Source organism: Labrus mixtus, chromosome 10 (assembly GCF_963584025.1).
Source record: "Labrus mixtus chromosome 10, fLabMix1.1, whole genome shotgun sequence".
NCBI classification, from domain to species: Eukaryota; Metazoa; Chordata; class Actinopteri; order Labriformes; family Labridae; genus Labrus; species Labrus mixtus.
In genome coordinates this window covers 13,161,375-13,181,384 of record NC_083621.1, presented here as the reverse complement: position 1 = coordinate 13,181,384, position 20,010 = coordinate 13,161,375, and the positions used below count along the sequence as shown (strand labels likewise).

At 42.9% G+C, this 20,010-nt stretch overlaps 1 protein-coding gene and 1 long non-coding RNA gene across 6 annotated transcripts in view; both read left to right on the top strand.

The window, feature by feature from the left end:
• adgrg4a (adhesion G protein-coupled receptor G4a) overlaps positions 1-20,010 on the top strand; it is a 382,000-nt gene that overhangs the window by 108,604 nt on the left and 253,386 nt on the right. The window lies entirely within an intron of this gene.
• The window catches only part of LOC132982108 (uncharacterized), a 97,960-nt gene that overhangs the window by 5,790 nt on the left and 72,160 nt on the right, over positions 1-20,010 (top strand). For 4 of the 5 annotated variants that reach the window (XR_009674673.1, XR_009674670.1, XR_009674669.1 and 1 more), the window contains exon 1: positions 8,025-8,429. The exons of the other annotated variant lie outside the window; for it this stretch is intronic. This is a non-coding gene — a long non-coding RNA (uncharacterized LOC132982108). Of the gene's footprint in view, positions 1-8,024; positions 8,430-20,010 lie in introns of those variants that run through there. 5 annotated transcript variants of the gene reach the window in all.

Genomic DNA, 20,010 nt, shown 5'->3' with positions numbered 1-20,010 from the left:
ACATATTCATGGTCGTTGTAAACGCTGGTGTTAACCACAGCAGGCCTATATCTGTGTGTCTTATCAGCATGTTTCCACTGCTTCAAACGGCATCATTTATGCATTTGTGTTCAGTGTTTGCTCTCAGCCTCATGAAATCTGTGTTCGCAGCATATAGGTTCTTTACATTCATGTTTAATGCATGAATCAAGGCTGCAAAAAAAGCCGAAAAGTACTGGTTTCATTTCCTACCCAGCCACAGCCACTTGAATTTCCTTTTTTTCTCATTGGTGTATGTGTGGGCAGGAAAAGGCCAGTTGTATATTGTAGGCAGTTGACACCATAAGTGTGCTGGAGCCAAGAGCTTCTGACATTCTGATACACCCTCCAACATCCCTGGGGACAATAGAATGAAACCAGGACGCCTGCCTAGTCATGTCCCATCAATCGCCGTAGGACCTCAAAAACCACAGGCCAACCAACCAGCCCCCCACGTGGGTGTCCATCACTGGATTTGACAGGAGTTCTGCCCTTCTGGCTGCCCTCCTTCACTGTCCCTCTGGTCAATCTGCACCTCAATTGGCCCTACACTGGTGGGTGATGCCTGCTCCTTCTGCTGCATGTCAAAAAGAGCCAGGAGCCATAGAGGAAGTGCAAATATCCTCTAATGGCCTTGATCCAGATGGATGCGCCCATGACAATAGGCCCCCGTGCCTGTGGTTTTGGTTTTTTTGTCAGTGAGAAACGCAGAGGCCGCCACAATAACACAGCAAAATTATGCATGCAGGCCAAACACTATAGACATGTTAAAGAGCAGTGCCAGTTGCTATGATAATTAAGTTAGCTCATTCCAAAGCAGAGAGCTCTTTTCTCTTAACATGTCTTTAAAGGCACTTTGGGAACATGAGGCAGGCTTTAAGACAATGGAAATAGGAGAAGAAATAATGGATTCCGTGGCTAACCATTTCTCTGCCCATTTGCTTAACATAGGGCCATACATCTCTTAGTCAATGCTGCGTCATGGGATTGCCGTTGGGTGTTATGTGGGTTTTACCTTCTATCACTCAAGAGATTGACACATTCTATGAAGTCCATATGGACAACCTAAGGTGAAGGTAGATTAAAGGACAGATGATGAAATATTCAGATTACTGCTTTGCTTCATGGCAGTGACAAAGTTTCAATTCTCTTTGTAGAGGCCTCTTTTGCTCACAAGTATGTATTACTTACTGTAATATCACACTTGGCATAAGTGAACGCTGACCTGTTTCAGCGAGCGAATAACATCCACAGCATCCCTTTTGTTGCTTTTTCTTTTAACTGGGATGCTTGGTTACGTCAGGGGGTGTCTGATCTCCCTTGGCCTCCATAGGGTCTCATTTAGACTGACCACTTTATGTACAGCTGGGGAATGTTTGGCCAGTAACGTAAAACCAGGAAGCCTTTGAAACCTAACCAAAGCCTCTACAGGAAGAGGTTGGAAGTTCACTCATACTTGGAGACTCCAAAGCTTTCTTCGTGGACACGCTGGGGAAGGTCAGGGACAACTGAAGACACCTTTCTTCCTGCGTGCATGCAGCTGTGGGATGAAATGAGAGAGTCTATGTTTGGATGGTGTTTAGCTTACTTGTATTTTTGATCATGTTAAAGCCAGGACATCAAGAATAGATCATCCAAATAAAGTATGGTGGCCACTATCTTAATCATTCAAACCAGATCCACTACTTGCATGTGGTGTGTACACACTGCCACGTTCATTTTTTATATTTCCTCTACATGGTGCCAATCTGCCACAACAAGACAGGCGCTGAGTGAAAAGATTTTAAAATGCGACTCCAGCACTTTCATGGCAGGTCCTCTGTGTTAACAAGATGGTAGTTAATGGTTCTGCTTTTACGGCAGTGGTCGCATGTATAATTAAGCTGCTGTTGTATTTGTCATAAAAATCTCCAGGGGTGCAGGAAATGTTGCAGGAGCCGTTTTTCACTTTGAGCAGTGGAAAATTAAAACTGTCAAACCTCACAATGTTGTTTTGACATCATTCCAATGTTTATGGATTTTTCCTGTGTGTGGTTGAGGTTTTGGTATTAAAAAAACACTTAAGGGCCTCACCTTGTGTTTGTTGGTGGAACAAAGGTTGCAATGTTTGCACAATGCACATTGTCACTTCTGGGAGGTCTTGCCTCTGGTGCTGCTTGTTGGGAAACATGTTGCATGTGTGCAATTAATAGATGGCTGACTGTTACCTGCATTATTCCTGAGTCAGACAGTTCATGTAACAATATTTAATCCATTTGAAGTACAATCAGTCCATTATACTGCAGGGGATTTACATCATTAGCCTTTCATGAGTATAATGCAAAGCCAACTCTTTAAAATGAGAGGGCAATCCTATTGAAATAGATTTTACACTGATAACCTCTTACCCCAGATATCGCCCCATCTCCAGCAGATGTGTATTCATGCACCCACTGGCGGAGTCAGATGTTGACGGGTATGGCTGAATTGGGCTACAGACTACTGCAGTGGTTGCATGAAGTGTAAAGTGCACACACTCACACACACAGAAACGACAAGTGGAGATAGAATGGGTAAAGAAAATGCTATTCATATCTTATTTCTGACGCTTACATTAAAGTATTAAATAAATGTTGTACAAACATGTTGAATTTTTTAGTAGCATTATTAAAACCGTGTTCCCTTAATTCTTTAAGGAATAAAAAATATGTATGTTCAAAGACAAATTTTCAAGTTCTACCAAAATGTAATAGAGGGTACACACTGACGTCACTTATCCTCCTGACCACGCCATCTCAGTCTGACGGAGGGTCAGAACATTCTGAGACACCGCTGCCTTAAGTAAAGGACACGACAAAAACAGGAGTAAAACTGATGAATATGTGCTTAAATTAAGGACATCTGGACTTGACAGAGATCCAAACTATTTAAAAAAGACATAGTAGGCCGTGGACATTTACATTTGGGCAGACTTCGGGTTTTCTGACTTTTATATAAACCACAGCAGGAGCCTTCACAAAGCAGAGCATGAAGATACATATAAGCCTGGTTCTATCAGTGATGGGTGTGTAACTGAATTAACTGAATTAAGTCAGAGTGATGATCCAGATGTTTTTCTGTCTTTCAGAGATCAATTTGCAAGATTTTACTTTAGCTTTCGGAAGTCTGTAAAAATATCGATCTTGGTAACAATCGCACAACAGAGGGGTGCAGTCAGAATGTACCACTGCTTTCTTTGAGTTTAAGGTAGCTCAACTCTAACACCTGTTCTGCCAACCGCTAATTCATAATTTGATTGAATTAATTTCTAATTTGACAACCACACACATAGCAGGTCTAAAATGTAACACTATTTCAGTAGTATAGACAGGAACTGTTATTAGATTGGATATTTTCACTTTATTAAAAAATATTTGGAAATAACTTCAGTATTTGGACAAATAGAAGTTTATTTAGGTTAATGATGTCATTCAATATGTGATAGATGTCTATAAACCAAACTTTTGTTTATGATGTAAAATCAGCTGTGTTAATCAGACTTGATTCCTGTCCTAGCATAAAAATATTATCCCTTATCTTAGATGCTGAGTCATCATTGTTTGTTTGCTGTTTGACTGATATGCTGATAATTAAGGTCTTATTTTCCCCTGAAACACAGGTAAAAACGAGATGGAAAATGAAGGAGGTTCCATTTATATTGATCACTAACTGAATCTATGTAGGCTCCATAATGCGCTGTATAGACTGTTTACAGTATGTGTTACTTTAACTGCATGGTTTCCTCCTGTGGATTTATTTACATAACGTTATGAATTCCAAAGTTTTCTATAAACACTTTCTATAGGATCTATACTGCCCAAAGAGACCAGACCAGATGTTCACTGCTTACTTCTTATTCAGTCCGGACCAGTACGTGCTTTTTGCCACTCGCTGGTTCTAATTGCAGTGACTCCGTCCATCATGACATCATGTGCATCTCCTCTATAGGCTGCATTAAAATGAAAAGGAAGCTTTAAGCAGCCTGTTGTAACACAGTCCAAAACGTTGATTTAAACACCAATCCTGCCTCTGACACGGCAAATAGCTAATCATAGTTCAGGAATTTGGGGTGGCCAATCAGATTTCTAGGGTGGCCCTGGCCACCCCTTGGCTCTGCCCCTGCTGCACACAAGACATAAGAACACAAACAGTAAACTCTAAGTAGCCTCTCTGGGATTATCTATAAATCATGCAACTTGTAAAATCAGCCATCAAGCAGACGCTGTAACCGTTTCCAAACAATCACTCTGACAGTACAGACTACATAAGTATGTTTTCATTTCTGCAGTTAGGGGACAACCAAAGCAGTATTAGGAATGGAACGCTTACAAGGATTACTGGAACTTAAGGTGGCAGCTTGCTGGCAGAATGTCACGCACTACAGACGAATCTCAGATAAGCCTGATGTATGATTTACCTGCGTGGCCCCACTGATATCTATGGAGATGAGCCAGGGTGTCGTATTGGCCCCGGTGTCACCTCCACAACACCAGTTCCCTGCCATGCTGATGTCTGTATCTATGCTAATATGGGGATCAGTAGGGGTAGAAAGCTCATCTGGCTTTATCTTATCACTCTTCTACTTCACCACATCACATGCTGTGCACATTAAAAGACTGCAACCCCCTTCATCTTTCATCTTCTTACTTTTCCTGTATTTCACATTTCTACAATTCAACTTCTGCATCAACTTCTGTGATGCTTTTATTAAATTATCCCCTACTGCTATCTAATGTCAAATGCTAGACCTGGTATTGAATTACAAGAAGAGCTCAATCACAGTTTATTCCAGCTCCTCACATCCTGGAAAAGTAGAAAGCTTTGGATATTTCCTCTGTGATAACTTAGAAACCAAGAAGTCGGATCAAAGGAGATCCCAAAAATTGGCCATGTCTTCCATGTCCGTTTGGTTGAGAACAGCTCTGTCCAGACAGTAAATCCTGTCTGACTTAACTAACCTCCCGCCTTGTCCCTCTTAGCCTCTTTGTCTCCATCGCGCCCCCCTCCCTCCCGGCTGGGATGATTATTTCTTATCATGTATTTATTTGTTTAATCCACCCCTCCCCCCACAACACTTGGCGGCCCCTCTGCCTATGCACGAGCTGCCTGTCTGGCAGCGTGGACCCCCTCATCCTTCTACCTCCTCCTCCTCCTCCTCTTCCCACTTGTCCATATCCATTCCCCATCCCATCCCCACCCTGCTCCAGCTCCAGCCACAATGGGCGGATGTTGCTTTCAGAGACTCGCAGCTTCATTCGGGGGGAAAAAGACACCCCCACCTCTGCACTCCATCCTTACATCCCTCCCACTTGCATGTGGCCACCACTAGCCAGCCTCTATGCACACTATAAATAATGGATGCATTAGCATGCATGAATATCTTTTTTTGAAGGGGGGTGGGAGTGCCTTAATTCATTATTAATCCCCTTGAAGGGAAAAAAATGGGCCGTGGCTTTGGTGGAGCAAGGTCCCTGCTAAACTCTGCTTTTGGGACTTTGCTTATCAACACTGTACTCCTTTTTTTCTCCCCAAATTGGTGACCCGCTCCACCCCCTGGACCATACCCAGCCCCCTCCTTATCATAGCTCCTCCTTTCTGAAACCTCAAACTCACATCTCTTAAAAACACATCTGGAAGGGTGGCGTAATCTGTCTCTTTTATTTTTTTGGGGGTGGGGGGTGGGGGGGTGGGGGGGTTTGTGATCCTAGTCTGAATGGCCAGGCTGATGGTTGATTTGGGTGATGTGAAAAAGAAGATGGACTCTGCTGCTCCATCAGCCGGCCCTGGCTGTACTTCCCTAATGTAAATTGGTTGGAGAGCTGGGCTCGGCTGTGGGAGGACAGAAGTAGGGTTTAAGGTGGGTGCGAGGGGGGGCTGTGTACAAACCTAGTTGGAGAGCTTTAAGTCGTGTATGCGTGTATGTGGGTGGGTTGAAGGGAATTATCCGTTATTTTTAACCCGGGAACACTATGTCATATATTGAGGACATTAGATCAAATACATGGGTTAGAGGTTAAGCGCATGTGTTTCACAGAGATAAATTACAATTCAGCGTATTAACAAAGTATGTGGGTTTGTGTGTCTGTATGAGTAAGAAAGAAAGTGTGTTATGAGTGTGTTGATGAGTGTGTCCCTTTGTACCACACACGGCCCTCTTCCACCACTAGGTTGCACTGCCTGCCTCGCATGCCTCTCCTCCTGCTTGCCATAGCTCTTTGACGAATCCAGCCAATCACAGACCTTTACAGCAGAGCCACATGCCAGTTTCTTCCTATCAGAAATTATCTCACACACACACACACACACACACACACACACACACACACACACACACACACACACACGCGCACACACACGCACAAGAAGGTATACTTATGCACAGACCTACAAACTGAATATCTGCCTGTTTACTCACACTCATACAACGTACATAATCCTGTTTGTTAGAATCACCATGGCATATAAATATATCTAATCCACATGACAAAGAAAGATACAGCTTCATTATGCCTGTGTGTATTCTGTTCTTTCAGAATATTTATACATTTTGTGAAATAAAGAATGAAAAAAAAACAACGTTTCTTACCAAGAAATAACGTTAAATAATGAATTTTAAGTCAGGATTTTTAGACTCAGTATATGACCCGGAGATGTGGTCAAAAACGTAGTTATCTGGGCCTTTTGTTTCTGTCACACTTTTATTTTAAAGGTCAACAATTCATTTCTACAATCAACCAATACTATATCTGGTCTGGTATTTCTTTGAGTCAATTGATGGACAAAATATCAAAATCAATTAAATGCTGCATCTTTGTTTCGAGCTTGGGTTTACTTACAGAAAATTTGAGGCCCAGACAGACGTTTTATTATGATTGATGGTGAGAAAGAGACGACATGTTTTGTTAAAATATCATAACTTGGAATTCACTAATGTGCAAAAACATGCCCGCTAGTTATAGCACAACAGACCACATACAAACCAGGCTGGCATTGGCCGGGCCTGCAGGAAAACTTTCTAATTATTATTGAATTAAAAAAAAAAAGCTCTGATCTTTGTAACGTTGCACTCACAGTGGCCGTTGGGTCACTCCACTGCTGTTCGTCAGGCTGGATGATGGCAGCAGGGGTTGTTATTTTGACACAGAGAGGACCTGGTCTCTGGAATGTTCTCAGCTGAATGTTTGGATCTCAGGGTCTTCAGCATGAGGCTGGGAGCTGCTTGTGAGCTGGAGGCACCACACTGTGCCTCTGAACTTCACTCAATCCTCTTAAATTCCTTCTACTGGGCAGGAAATTGAAATATTGTGCAGTATTGGCATGCTGATGGTCATCTATCACAGGGGCCTGCAAGCGGGGCAGGTTAGGGTAAGAGGATATCGTCTGTAGATCAGAGATGGACTGCTGGGCCTGGGTTCAAAGGTAAAGACGAACGTCCTGGGTGAGGAAACAGGATAGCACTCTTTGCAGGAGTCCACTCTCAAACTGGCTTGCTTCATGCACATAACCTTAGTGTGCTTTCACCACATCATTAAAGAGCATTTAGTCTCCCCAAGGCACCTGGCTCAGAAATATTGGTCCTCATTGAGCCTAAGTTGACTTAAATGTGTGTCAAAGGACATGCACACATCATAAAGCAATAAATGGCTTAAAACTTAAGAACATGTATTAGTTAAGAAGTAAAAAGCATAGTCTGTGAGCTCATTTTAAACAGATTAAGAAAAAAATAAACCTGATTGTAGAATTTCAGCTACAGGAGTTTTTCTTTACATGAGCTTAATTTGGCATCAACAGGTGTCCTAGGACTCTGTGATAAACTATAGTGTCTTTTGTGCATGTTCATGTTCGAACATATTGTGATGCATATAGTCAAACAGTCATTTTGACTGATGATGCCGCCTTCATCGTTGCATAATCGTGACCGTAAATGCGCACAGCGTAGCAGGAAATGAAACTCGCCGGCGCATCACAGGGGGGTAGGATGATGTGGATGTGACTGGTTATATAAAAGTATAGGGCACAGTTGGAGTGAACCAGATGGGATGATGGCTGTCATTTTAAAGACGAACGCGCTTTTCTTGTCTGCCTGTGGAAATTTCGCCTCTGCATGACCTTGTGAACTTGCCTTCCGTGTGACCCTCGACAATCCCCCCCTCCGACGGCTCCCAGAACACCCCTCCACATCCTTGTGCTCATTTGAGCAGGCTATTACCCAGGCAGGAAGTGACATCAACGGGTCCAAACTAAAAATATGTCGCAGGACGGGCTGTCTAGGATGTCCAGGACCGGTGTTTGTAAAGAAGGATGCCATGCACCGGCTCTACAGAGTGATGCTCATTGAAGGATGCAGGAGAGAGCGCCACACAGGCGAGCCAGACAGACGCACTGGAGGCTGAGTGAGTCGCCTGCTGACTGAGTGCTTAAATTCCGTCACTTTCATTCATGCAAGTTCAGACATGGTGCCACACTTTGCCCTGTCTGAAGTCTGTGACGCAGCGCAGAGTAGAGGCGATAAGACTTATTTAGTGCATTAAGGAATAGTGTCCGTGTCGCTGTTATGAGACGGGAGTGAGGTGTGTGCAGCGATGGAGCAGACAACACTGTTTTGACTGGAATAGCAGGAGGGAGGAGTGAAATCCGCGCGGGGTTTATATGTGCGCTTTTACGCTTCTTGGTCCAATAAACTGGACAGATTATACAAAGTCAGATTTGTAATGACAACACTCATAAAATGAAGCGACTACGCTGAAGTTTGCCAAGTTGAATGTGCGTTCTGTTGCTTTGTAATCGTCCTCTCAGCACATGAATGACGTCTATTTTTATCCGTCCAGTGCGTGTTTGTGTCGTCCTCACCAGGGAAGCTCTGACAGACCCTGCCGTGCGTCCAGACTGAAAGTGCTGCAGTCACGTGGTGTCTGCTATTATCCACCCGCACGTCAGGTACAGCCTACTGCTGTGTGCAGGCAGTGAGGGAGAGTTTAGGTCCATAAGATATGTTAAGTAAAGATTTAAGGAAGGAAAATTATTTTTTAAACATATTCAAAAATATCAACCCATTTTTTTTTTTTTTTAAAGATTTCATTCTATTTAAACACATATAAATAAAAACATAAAAACAACACTGCACAATCAAGAGTGTGTTACATCACCGTTATGCACAAAAAAATGACAGTACATGTTCTCACTAAAGTGCGTATCATAGAGAGAGTGGACAGATGGACATTATTTCCGCAGATGATGAACAGGCCGCTTTCATCAGCTCACCACCTGCTGTCCTGACTTTCAGCACTTAGTCTGAAATGATGTGGAGCGGTCATAGTTTACCTTACAGGTAATAATTATTTATAATGTAATACAGACACATCATCAATTATACCTAGAAAACACTGCTGCCTGCTGATAACATAACAGCAAATGTCACCTTTATCCTAATAGTACTTTTTACATCCTGAGATAAGGAATGGACATTTAGATTTGATGCATTAATTAGGTTATTGACACATGTCTTGGAAGCAGCATTGTGTTGATGTCTTACAATACAACAGTGTTACATTACCTTGAGTGCTTATACCTCCCATCTGTAAATAAATGGCATTGTTTCAGCCTGTAAATTTATAGCACACACTTACTTGCAAGAGTTTCCAAGGGCACTTGAGCATAATAAGCGTGTAGGGGCCTTGTTACACTTCATTGCACATGGACCCCACTGCTTTTTACTTCAGTGAATTGTCCTATTGTAAGCTAAAATTAAAGACTTACAGTAAGCCTGCAGGTCATTGAAAACGTTTAATTGGCTCTAAGTGAGTCTTCTGCAATGTGAAATAATGCATGAGCTATACAGTTGTGCTGCTACTGTATGCGTTCTGCACGTGTGTGCAGCTGCCTATGGGATTACTGGTGTATATAACTCACACTGCTGTTGCCTGCCTGTCTAGGGTGATAGCTTCATTATTCATGGTTGCGTGTAGACAGCAGTGCTTAATCTCTGGGTTGAGTGGGGCAGCCTGTGACTCCTGTAGTAAACGCTCCTGCTTGGTCAGCCTATCTGGTCTGTGTGGAGGAATGAAGGGGCACCAGAGAGAGAGAGAGGGGAGGCCGAAAGGTGGTTACGGCAGCTTCATTCCCTGTTCTGCTGTGATGTTTGGAGCCAGTTTGTGGCCAGGGGCAATTAGCTTGGCTGGACCAAGGAGCAAGGCCATATATTCTCTGCGGTGAAAGGGTCTGGGCAGGGGGTCTATTGGTGCTGGACAGGTGCAGTGGGAGGAAGGCGTCAGGACTTGAGGGAATCGAAACCAGAGATGAGGACAAACGACAGCGTCTGTGGCTCCGGGGTCAGATGTTCTCTTTCACCCATGGAGGCTCCAGTCCACATTGAGAGCCTCTTCCTGTTCTGACACTGTATCTTTGTGAATCTACAAGCATCTGTGCATGAGTGCACGGTTATCTATGTGCGTGGAGAAGGCATGTGTGCTTAAATGTGTTTGTGACCCAGGGGCAACAAGAACTGAGGGCGTGTTTTGAGTTGTAGTAATCATCTGTCTTACTTTATCTGGCTCACACTTGCACAAAGAACACTGGGAACATTTCTTTTTTGTTTAAACACCCATGTGTCCACTATTATTATACAACACCAACCATGAAAAGCTTTGATCACTCAAGTGTAACAGTGGTGGTAAGAGAAAATCTTGCCATGATGTGTTTTGACAAGTTTTTGATGCCAAAAGTTTCAGCATTGATTCTTGTGTGCAATTACATGGAGGAACAGTCTGGGCTTTTCTGTCTCTTCTGTAAAGGGGACAAATGTGAGTCGCTGCACCGGTCGTTAAAAGGAAGAAAAAGCGGTGTTGTCCGACCATGTCATGAATTTTTTTTACTTGCTTCCTGGTTTTTCTGCTTGAACTCAATAATCCAGGATACAGCCATTACAAATCCTGCTGTCTTGACTGGAGACCCCAGACAGGAGACAGGCTCTGAAACTTGGTTTCATTTAGCATTCCTCTGGGCTTTACGGGCAGGTGTTTAGCATTACTGGCAGGATATTTATTGCCAACTTTAAAGGCAACTTTTTGCTTACCTCACAATTAGGCACACACACAAACAATGTGTGTACTGTAGATGCAAGCACACATGTACATGCACACATAAAAACACAGAGATACTCTTTGCATGCAACAAACTAAGATTGACAGCACAATGGAGCATAGTCTTACTACTTTTTCTAACACTGTCACTCTTTATGCCTTTTGAAGCACAGATACACATCCTAAGAGACCACCTTTGACCCGTGACCATCTCTCTCTCTCTCTCCATGCATCCCCTCCCCTCATTCCCCTCCACCCATTATGCCAGGTCAGTGTATGATGTGGAGTAGAAATAGGTTTCGGAGGCACGATGGGGATGTGTGGCCTGTAATTACCGAAGCTTAACGGGGCCAGTGGCTGTGATGTGCAATTCTCAAATCAAGGTGCAGCCTGAAGACTCAGCCAGGTCTGACCGCTGCCCTCTGCTACTTGATTGCTGGCAGCTGGGTGAGCCATGTCAAGTGGCAGGCTGGGAAATGTGAAATCCCAGATAAAGCACAGAGCCCTAAAAAGCCATGAAGCTCTAGTAATGAGGAAAGTGATGGGGTTTGGGGGCTTGGACATGCTTAGCAGGCAGGCAGTAGCCAGCGGTAACTCTTTCTACCTTTCCCTCTTTTTTCGTGTGTCTGTATGTGAGAAAGAGAGCAGAGGTTAAGGTGTTTGTATATTTGACTTTTCTAATCCTGGATTAAGAAGGATCCACCTCACTCCAACAATGCAGACCTGGTGGGTTAGGTCAGCACAGCTCTAGATACACCCACCCTAATTCCTCCTGGGTCAAACTCAGACATAAATCATAAACCTGCTGCACATGCTTGTGCTTCTCATGTTTTTCAAGTTCCTTTGAAAGTCCTGGTAAAACCTCTACAGTTCCTGCTCAAACACTGCAATTCCTGATATTAATGGTGGCCGTCTGAATCAGAAAGATTCTAAAGAATCTGGAGCTGTTGTAGTAGTTAAACACATTCCTAGTTTTGTGGAGGCCATTATTCCTGCTTCTTAATCACCCCCTTGGCTTTTATAACCTCCCCAAGCCTTATTTTGTGTGGCTGGGGGGGGGGGGGGGGGGGGGGGGGGGGCACATGTGGGCAGAGACCAGGAAATAACCACACTGCCAAGTCATCCATCTAAACTAACCACCACTAACAACACGCAGGACATCTGTAAATATATCATCTCTTTGAATTCTACAAATTAATACACTTTTGCCTCTTTTCAAGCACGTTCTTTGAATAATTGTATCATATGTAAATGTATTTTTTTTTTATTAAACCTCGTAACCTTCACATGTTGTCAATGTAGTCAGCTTTTTTTAAAGAGTACAAACACCACAAAGAGAGCTCATATATGAACAACATTTTAGCTGCCTAACTCTTAGCCTCATGCCATTTCGTTCCTGTCAAATAAAATAAAAATCCATAAAAAACATATTACTACTTGGCTGAGCTATATATCCTAAAACCACTGGGGACTATTTTCATTTTCAGATTTATACAGATTTGGTGCAACAGGATGGGAAGAAATGATCTAAACCAAAGTGCCCATATCTAGTATAACAATGAGACATGTAACCCTGTGCAACCACTTTACCACCGTTTGTTTTTTGCAATAATGGGATAAGATATTTCAGCCTTTTGTTAAACGAACAATACTTATTAGTAGGAGAAATTTCTTGTTTGTTTTGAACCTTTCATTCTTTTTTTTTTTATCGTGCAATAAAAACATGAAATGTTACCTGCCTTTTCCTTGAATGTTTTTGTGCCAACGCGATTAATTTAAAATGATTACATACGTAACCAAATAATTCCTATAGATAAAATATTGTCTCTGAATCTCATGATGAGTTCAAGGCCAAATTAATTATAGAGAATGATTAAGAAACAATCCCAGAGTTGAAAATGTAGTCAAATATTCGGCAATCTCTCTTTTCCTCTTCCCAGGAAATAAGAAAGACAAGTGTGATTAGGCTGTTAAAGGAAGATCTTTTGTTTACTTATTCCAAGCGGCTTGCCTTCAGCATCCAGCTTGTATTTGACGGTATATGTGAAGCGGCTTGTCTGGCTGGTGGTGTAGTAACAGTTAACTGAAACACCTGGGTGCTCAGTCACCAAACAGCGCCAGTTTGCTGTGACGGGTGACACACTGTCACACCAGGTTTGATGCTGTAATTTACTCAGGTCACAGCCGTGCATACTGTTAAGCGGGGTGCGAAGGGGAGGGCCATAGGGAGTCACTGCTTGTTTACCCTGCGCCTGGTGACCCCCTGCCAGCAGCTACATCAATTATCACCTTCGAGGAATGTGGAACCCTTGTGTTAAATTCCCTTTGACCCCCCTGTTGGAGGGGGTCAGGAGGTAGGCACTCTCCCCAGGGGGGGGGGGGGGCATGCAGCCGGTGGGTGCAGGATGAGCACCGTGTGTGTTGATGTGTGCGTGTGTCTGTGTGTGTGGTGGTCCAGGGAGATTCCCTAAGTCTGCATCCTCAGTCCTGCATGGTGCTTGCAGACCCCCAAACACAGTAAACAAGATTTACATGGTGTGTTTACAATGTAAATTGGTTTCTAAAGGTCTTCATTTTACTTAGAGAAGCTCCAAAGGGGGTCTTAAAGCACATATGAGACCAACGTTTCACATGTGTGGGAGGATTCATTGAAAGCTCTTTGAAACTCAAACAGTTTTTACGTTTTCCCCTGTAAAATGATTAGTGTGCAACAGTTTTTTTGCCCCCTCTATTACAGTAAACACGCCTCAATAAATGAACCCCAACTGCTGACACACTTTGAAGACCTCAGCATTTGGGATTTTAATGTGTTTGTTTCTCTCAAGCTGTTTTTAGTACACAAGTGTAAATCCCAACTTTACAAGTGAGTGCAGGGTGGCTGTTAATATGCATGCGTGTGAGCTAGAGCTAGAACGTCAGTGAAAAAAAAAGAGGGGTTTATCTATATGAGGTGTATGTGTACGTCCGATGCTCTTCACTTTAGAAGAGAATTATAGATTGACCACATGACATGTTTAGGTACCTGAACACATACGGTTTTCCGCCACCGTTTTCCTGTGCTCCATATCAAATGCCTTCTTCAGTGTGAAGAGAGTTGTCGGGAAAATATCATATGTGCTGTCGGGAGTGAAGACACCGTGGAAATCGATTGTGTATGGAATCACCATATTGTGACCATGATTGATGTTCGGAGCGTATACATTTTTATCCTCTCTTGTACCGTCTCTCGATCATGCTGGTCTCAGCAGATTGTGCTGCTGCTGCTGCCTGCTTTCCAGCTCTGTCTGAGGTAAATAACCACACTCAGGAGCTCGTCAGCTGCTGTGTCTGCTTTTGATGACAGTGTTGACATAAACTATAAGTACAGTTTCTCGGATGATGTATTGCTGGAGGTATAGTTGTAACAGCTTCAAAGTCAGTCGGAGGATGTAAGCGTCTTCCTGGAATGTCTCTTGGCTTCAACCTCAGTTACCCCTGGACCAGCCACTGTGCTCTGTCCTGAGTCGTCTGCGTTAAGCTGTGCATTGATTAACTCCTCCTTGTGGGCAGCCACCCTTGAAATTTAAGGGCCTTTACACGTTGTGACAAACCAAAGTATCCCCGCAGTGTCATCAGATCACCTCGCCACTTTCAATTAGTGGTCAGCTCAGACCCTTTTTTTTTCTTTGCCTTGCTGACAGGAAGGAAAAGCTCCACTTGGCCTTAACCCTGTCCCAAAGATGCAGCACTCTCATCATTTATTTATGCGCTCACTGGCAGACAAAACAACACACACACACACCCATCCTGTACCAGGACCAACAGCTGTCGGCTAGAGAGATGGTATAGCCATCTTGGGGAGGGGGTAAGGTCAAAAAGGGAGCGACCAATGCACACTTTCTTGCACAAGGCACAATGGCCCAATCTCAGTCTCTACCCTCACTTAAAGGCGTGTGAGTGTGTGAAGGCTGTGATGCGGACTTTACAATGCCAAATTACTCACTTTTCACGATTCTGCATGCTTTTACTGTGGGACTTACACTGAGTTCATTGTGAACCTGGTGATTTGAAGGACTTGATGTAAACACATTTTGAAGTATATTCAATATATTTTGGGGTAAAAAAGCTAAATGTAAACCAGACGAGATGAAACAGTGATAATGACTTTTGATAGTTTTCTACCAGAGAAATCTGTAATGGAAGACATTTTTAAAAACATCAGAGATGGGCTTTCATTTTGATGTTTAATGCCACAGCTTGTTTCCAGAAAGCGTCTTGAATGTGTGTCATATTCCTCATATTTCTACTATTTCAAGCCCTCCCGCACTGTGAGCTCCTCGGTTCTTTGTTTAGGCTTTGGGGTGATATTGAGATTAGGTCAATCCGCACATCTCTTGCATCTTCTTCAGTTTATTTTTGATGAATGTGGTCTGTCTTTTAATTGATTTTGTAATGACTTAATGTCAGTGTACATGAGGGTTGCTCCTCAATTATCTCTCAAGTATAAATAAAGGTTGAGTGATTGAATGAGCAGTTAAACTTCATCAGACTTTCTTTCTTCATCATCATTTCTCCTTGAGAGTTGCTGTTGTTCTCTGTTACAAATTGCAGTGTAATGTTGTTGATAAAGGGATGGAGCAGGGAGGAGGGGGCAGGGTGTTGTTGTCTGAAGTCTGATGAAGAATTCTTTAAGGAGAAGGCTGCATACTGAACTTGAAAAAGCCTTTTGATCTAATGTTTTATGCAAATGAATATGTTCTTATGTATGCATTGTAAAGCAACTCTTTGTCTTTGTTTATTTGGATTGGTTTCATGTAGCGCCTTTATCCTTAAGACATTGTTGTGTCATTTGCTTCACCCTCATTTCGGAGATAATCACAGTGGTTGCAGGGTTTCCTTTAATTCACCAGTGTTGTGTGTGCATTGGGAGACAAAACCAAACTCCCTAACTGTATATTTTGTCTGTTTGATGGCCTGAATGTAAAAAAGCCTCCTCTCACTTTGCAAGACTTCTGTCTGCCTCTGCACACACGAGCAAAGCGCTCATTCACACGCGCCCTTGCATGACTACACAAATGCACAAACAGGGCTTCAGCCTTGGCTGGCTCACGCACACATAACACACTCGCTTACTCACTCACTCAGGAATTATCGTGGTAGTAAAACTAGAGGGGAAGAGCGAGGGAGACAACGAGAGAGGAAGAGAGACAGGGGCAGGAGGGGGGGGGGGGGGGGGGGGGGGGGGGCAGAGGGAGAGGGGGAAAGGAGAGCAATTGTCCCAGCAGAAGTATTTTATCCCCAAGCGGTTTTTAAATGCTGCCTTGTCCGTGACCCAGTCATGAGGACAACCCATTGTTCTCTAGCTATTGTGAGACTGACGTAAGAGGTTGAAGTTGCCGTAGATACATTATATGTTGTGTATTTATTGTGTGTTAACACATCATTTTCCTTTTTTCAGAATAAATTCAAGTTTTGTTCACAAGTGTGCAGCAGCTTACTCATGTTGTGCTTTGAAGGATGTGACAGACGTCTTTTCTTGCTGCTCTCACTTTTCTCTCTCTGTCTGTACTCTCTCTACTCTGGCTTTGTGTATATATGTGTGTGAGTGTGTGTGTGTGTGAGTGTGTGTGTGTGTGTGTGTGTGTGTGTGTGTGTGTGTGTGTGTGTGTGTGTGTGTGTGTGTGGGTGTGTGTTCTCTCTGGTCCGCTGCTTTGGCACAAAAAGGAAGACCAAGCCGCCCCGTTCTTTGTTTTGCTTCTTGTAGGAAACTCGCTGCAAATTGTGGCTCAATGAGGCGTTGCTGTTTTTGTGAGCTCTGATAAAGTGCAAACGAAACCGTCTGGACCGCACTGGCCTGCTGCACTTTTTTGTGTTGAAGCTGTGAATGTAGGTCTATGTGATGCTTGGTTGGTGTTGAACATTAGGTGATGGAAGGGGAGGCATGGGGGGAAAGGAACCATTCACAGAGTTTTTAGATGTCACCCCGTGTTTGGAGCTGCTGTCTGCCGTGTTTAATTGTGATGAGGGATGATTAGAGCGCTGCTTAGGACTGGAGGAGAGTTTTCTGCCTTGCTTGCCATCAAAAAGCCCAATATTGTCAAGTCCTCGGATAGCGCCAACATGACACACTTGTCAAAGTGATCAGAGCAGGGCATATGTGCGTGGGTGTATTGATGTGCATACGGGAACTAGCCCAGTTTTTTACTTCAATGCATTCATCCAACACCTGCAGTAACCACTTACGTTGGGTATGAAAGGAATGACTCACTAAATATGCAAGAATTTCACAAGGATTTTGTACTCCTAGAGTTTAAGCACAGCATGCTGGAAGCAAACAACTACTTGAACATGGTTTTAAGAGTTTTTTGGGTGTAGGAGTGAAACATACCCAAAGCAGTGAAGTATGGAAATATTATTAAATAATGTGTGCTTTTTAAAGAAAATGTTGTTCTTTGGATGATGCATACTTCTACTTAACTTACAACATTAAGATATTTTATTGCACCTACTCTAGCTAAGTGTGAATTCATGCTCTCTGAAGGTATACATTTTCTCAGAGCCGTAAAACAAGATAGTTTCACCTGAGAGAAATACAGACAAAATGCGTACATAGATAAATGCATAAATCTAAGAAGGGCATGCTTCGAATATCTCATTTCCATAGGCTGATTTTTCCACATCGGAGAGTTAAGCGTGGAACAAAATGCTGTGAAGATTCTCAGATCAAGTTCATTGAGTCAAGCAAAACAAACACATGGTCTGGGAGATAGACAAAGAAGGAGGGTCTTGGGTGTGCCATGGCCCTTGTCTAAAGCGGTTATGGGGCCCACATGGGCGTTCTGCTCTCCAGAGGCTGTTGGGGTAATTATCTGCCGGGATGCGCGTGTGGAAGTGTGTGTGCCACTGAGAGTGGGTTTCCGCACTCATGTCTGTGAGGTGCACATGGGTTGCGCCGGTCGTTTCTTTGCATCTTAGCCAGCATCCTGGTGCTTTGGGGCTAAACAGGATGAAATGTATACCCTCAACCCTATGTATCCTTTTTTTCACGCTTGTGTCAACTATATGTGACCACTGAACAAATATAGCCTACCACTAATGTACATCTTTTCTTGCATCCTGGGGACAAGAAAGGCAATCTTGGGGAGTCTCAGAGGAGGAGCCAAGAGGCTGAGGAGCCATTTTTTGACATGGGGCATGGGGCCCGATGACACAAAGCCCCTTTCCCCTGCTCCTCCATGTGGAAAATGGCATGGAGAGAGAGAAGGAGGAGGGGAAGGAGGCAACAAAAAAATGGAGGAAAGAGGAGGAGGGAGACAGCGTCAATTAGTGGGATCTGCTAATCATCAGAGCAACCCTCATTTAATTGACATGTGAAGTTTGAATTCATCTAACAAGTCGATATAGGCAGAGCGGCCATGAATCGGTTGTCTTGGGTCTGCTGCTGGAAGCCAAGAGGGAAGGCGACAGCTGAGGGCGCAGGCTGGGGTCTTTGTTAGATGTCGCTGTGTTGTTAGGTGAGAAGGTTGTCCACAAGGAGATTACAACTTGTTATGTCTTTGACCCTTCTGGATAAGCAACTCCATGGCTGCCCTTACACACTCACACACAAGAGATACACACTAAACCAAAACGTCTGCCTGTACTTGTTTTTATTTTCAGCAGAAGGCAGAGTAAACAACTCTTTTTTTTTACACCACAATAAATCTGACCTTGATCATTCCAATGGTAAAAAAAAAAAAAAAAAAAATCACAAAATGAGCCGTGGAGGGAGAAAAAACTGCTGTCTGTCCATTCCTTCTTTCACAGAAATCAATAAGTGATTTAAGATCCCTAGAGAGCAGCATCTCCAACATCCAGCTGCTTCAGGAAGTGAAAGCCTGTGACGCTCACTGCTACCTCAAGATCTGAAAAGATGGACACCTTTCCTCTCCTTATCAGGGCATTATATATTATTCCCTTTGAAATTCTGATTTGCCAACAGATACATTTTCTCACATATCCTCATTTTACAGAAGAATTTAGACACAGTGGGTCACAAAGTATAGAAGTTTGGTAAATATATGAATGTTGAGTGCATCTTTGACTTTTTATTTAGAGTCATTATCTGGTCCAAGATCTTAATTTGTCTTTTGTTTTCTTATTGCAAAACATCCAAATGTAGACCCAACCCTACTTTTGGGGACATGATGCTTGGCAAATGTTAGCATGCTAGTTTGCTAAACTCAGGTAATGACTGTATCGATAGACATAGGCATGTTTACGTTGTAAAATCTCATGCTGTCTTCTAGAGCAAACCATAATCAAGAATCCAGTCATTCTCTGAATTTAATCATCTCTGAAGAGATAATCGTTGAATCACTTGTCCTTTTTTTTTTTTTTTTTTAAAGAAAATGCCCTTTAAATTATGACCATCATTCTTCTTTCATGTAAAAAAAAAATTAGCAATGATTTTTCTGTTTGTCATTTATGATATGTATAATAAACTGCATATTTTAAAAAGTAAAATCAGACCAACAACTACTCAAAAAACAAGTACTTTAACACAACCCCCCCCCTTCTATACATTTGGTACATTCCCCAAAAAGCACTTCCTTAAAAGGAGTTCAAACATGGTGGCACGGGTTTGTTACTTCCTGGTTGTAGAACAGCATGGTCAGGTGCAGTAGAGGAGAGGTAAGTAAATCAAATATGATAATAAAGTTTAAAAAAAACCAAATAGATTTTATGTTATGTTTCCTGTTCAGCAAACAAATGTGTGTTACTGATCAAATATATCCACAACAAAAAAGACAATCACCACAATGTCAGAAGGCCTCAAACTTTCCTAATCAGGATTCATTTCCAGACACTCACAGTATCCGTACAGACACGTTTGACTTAGGGGAATGAAAGTTTATTAAAACCTGACCAATTTCTC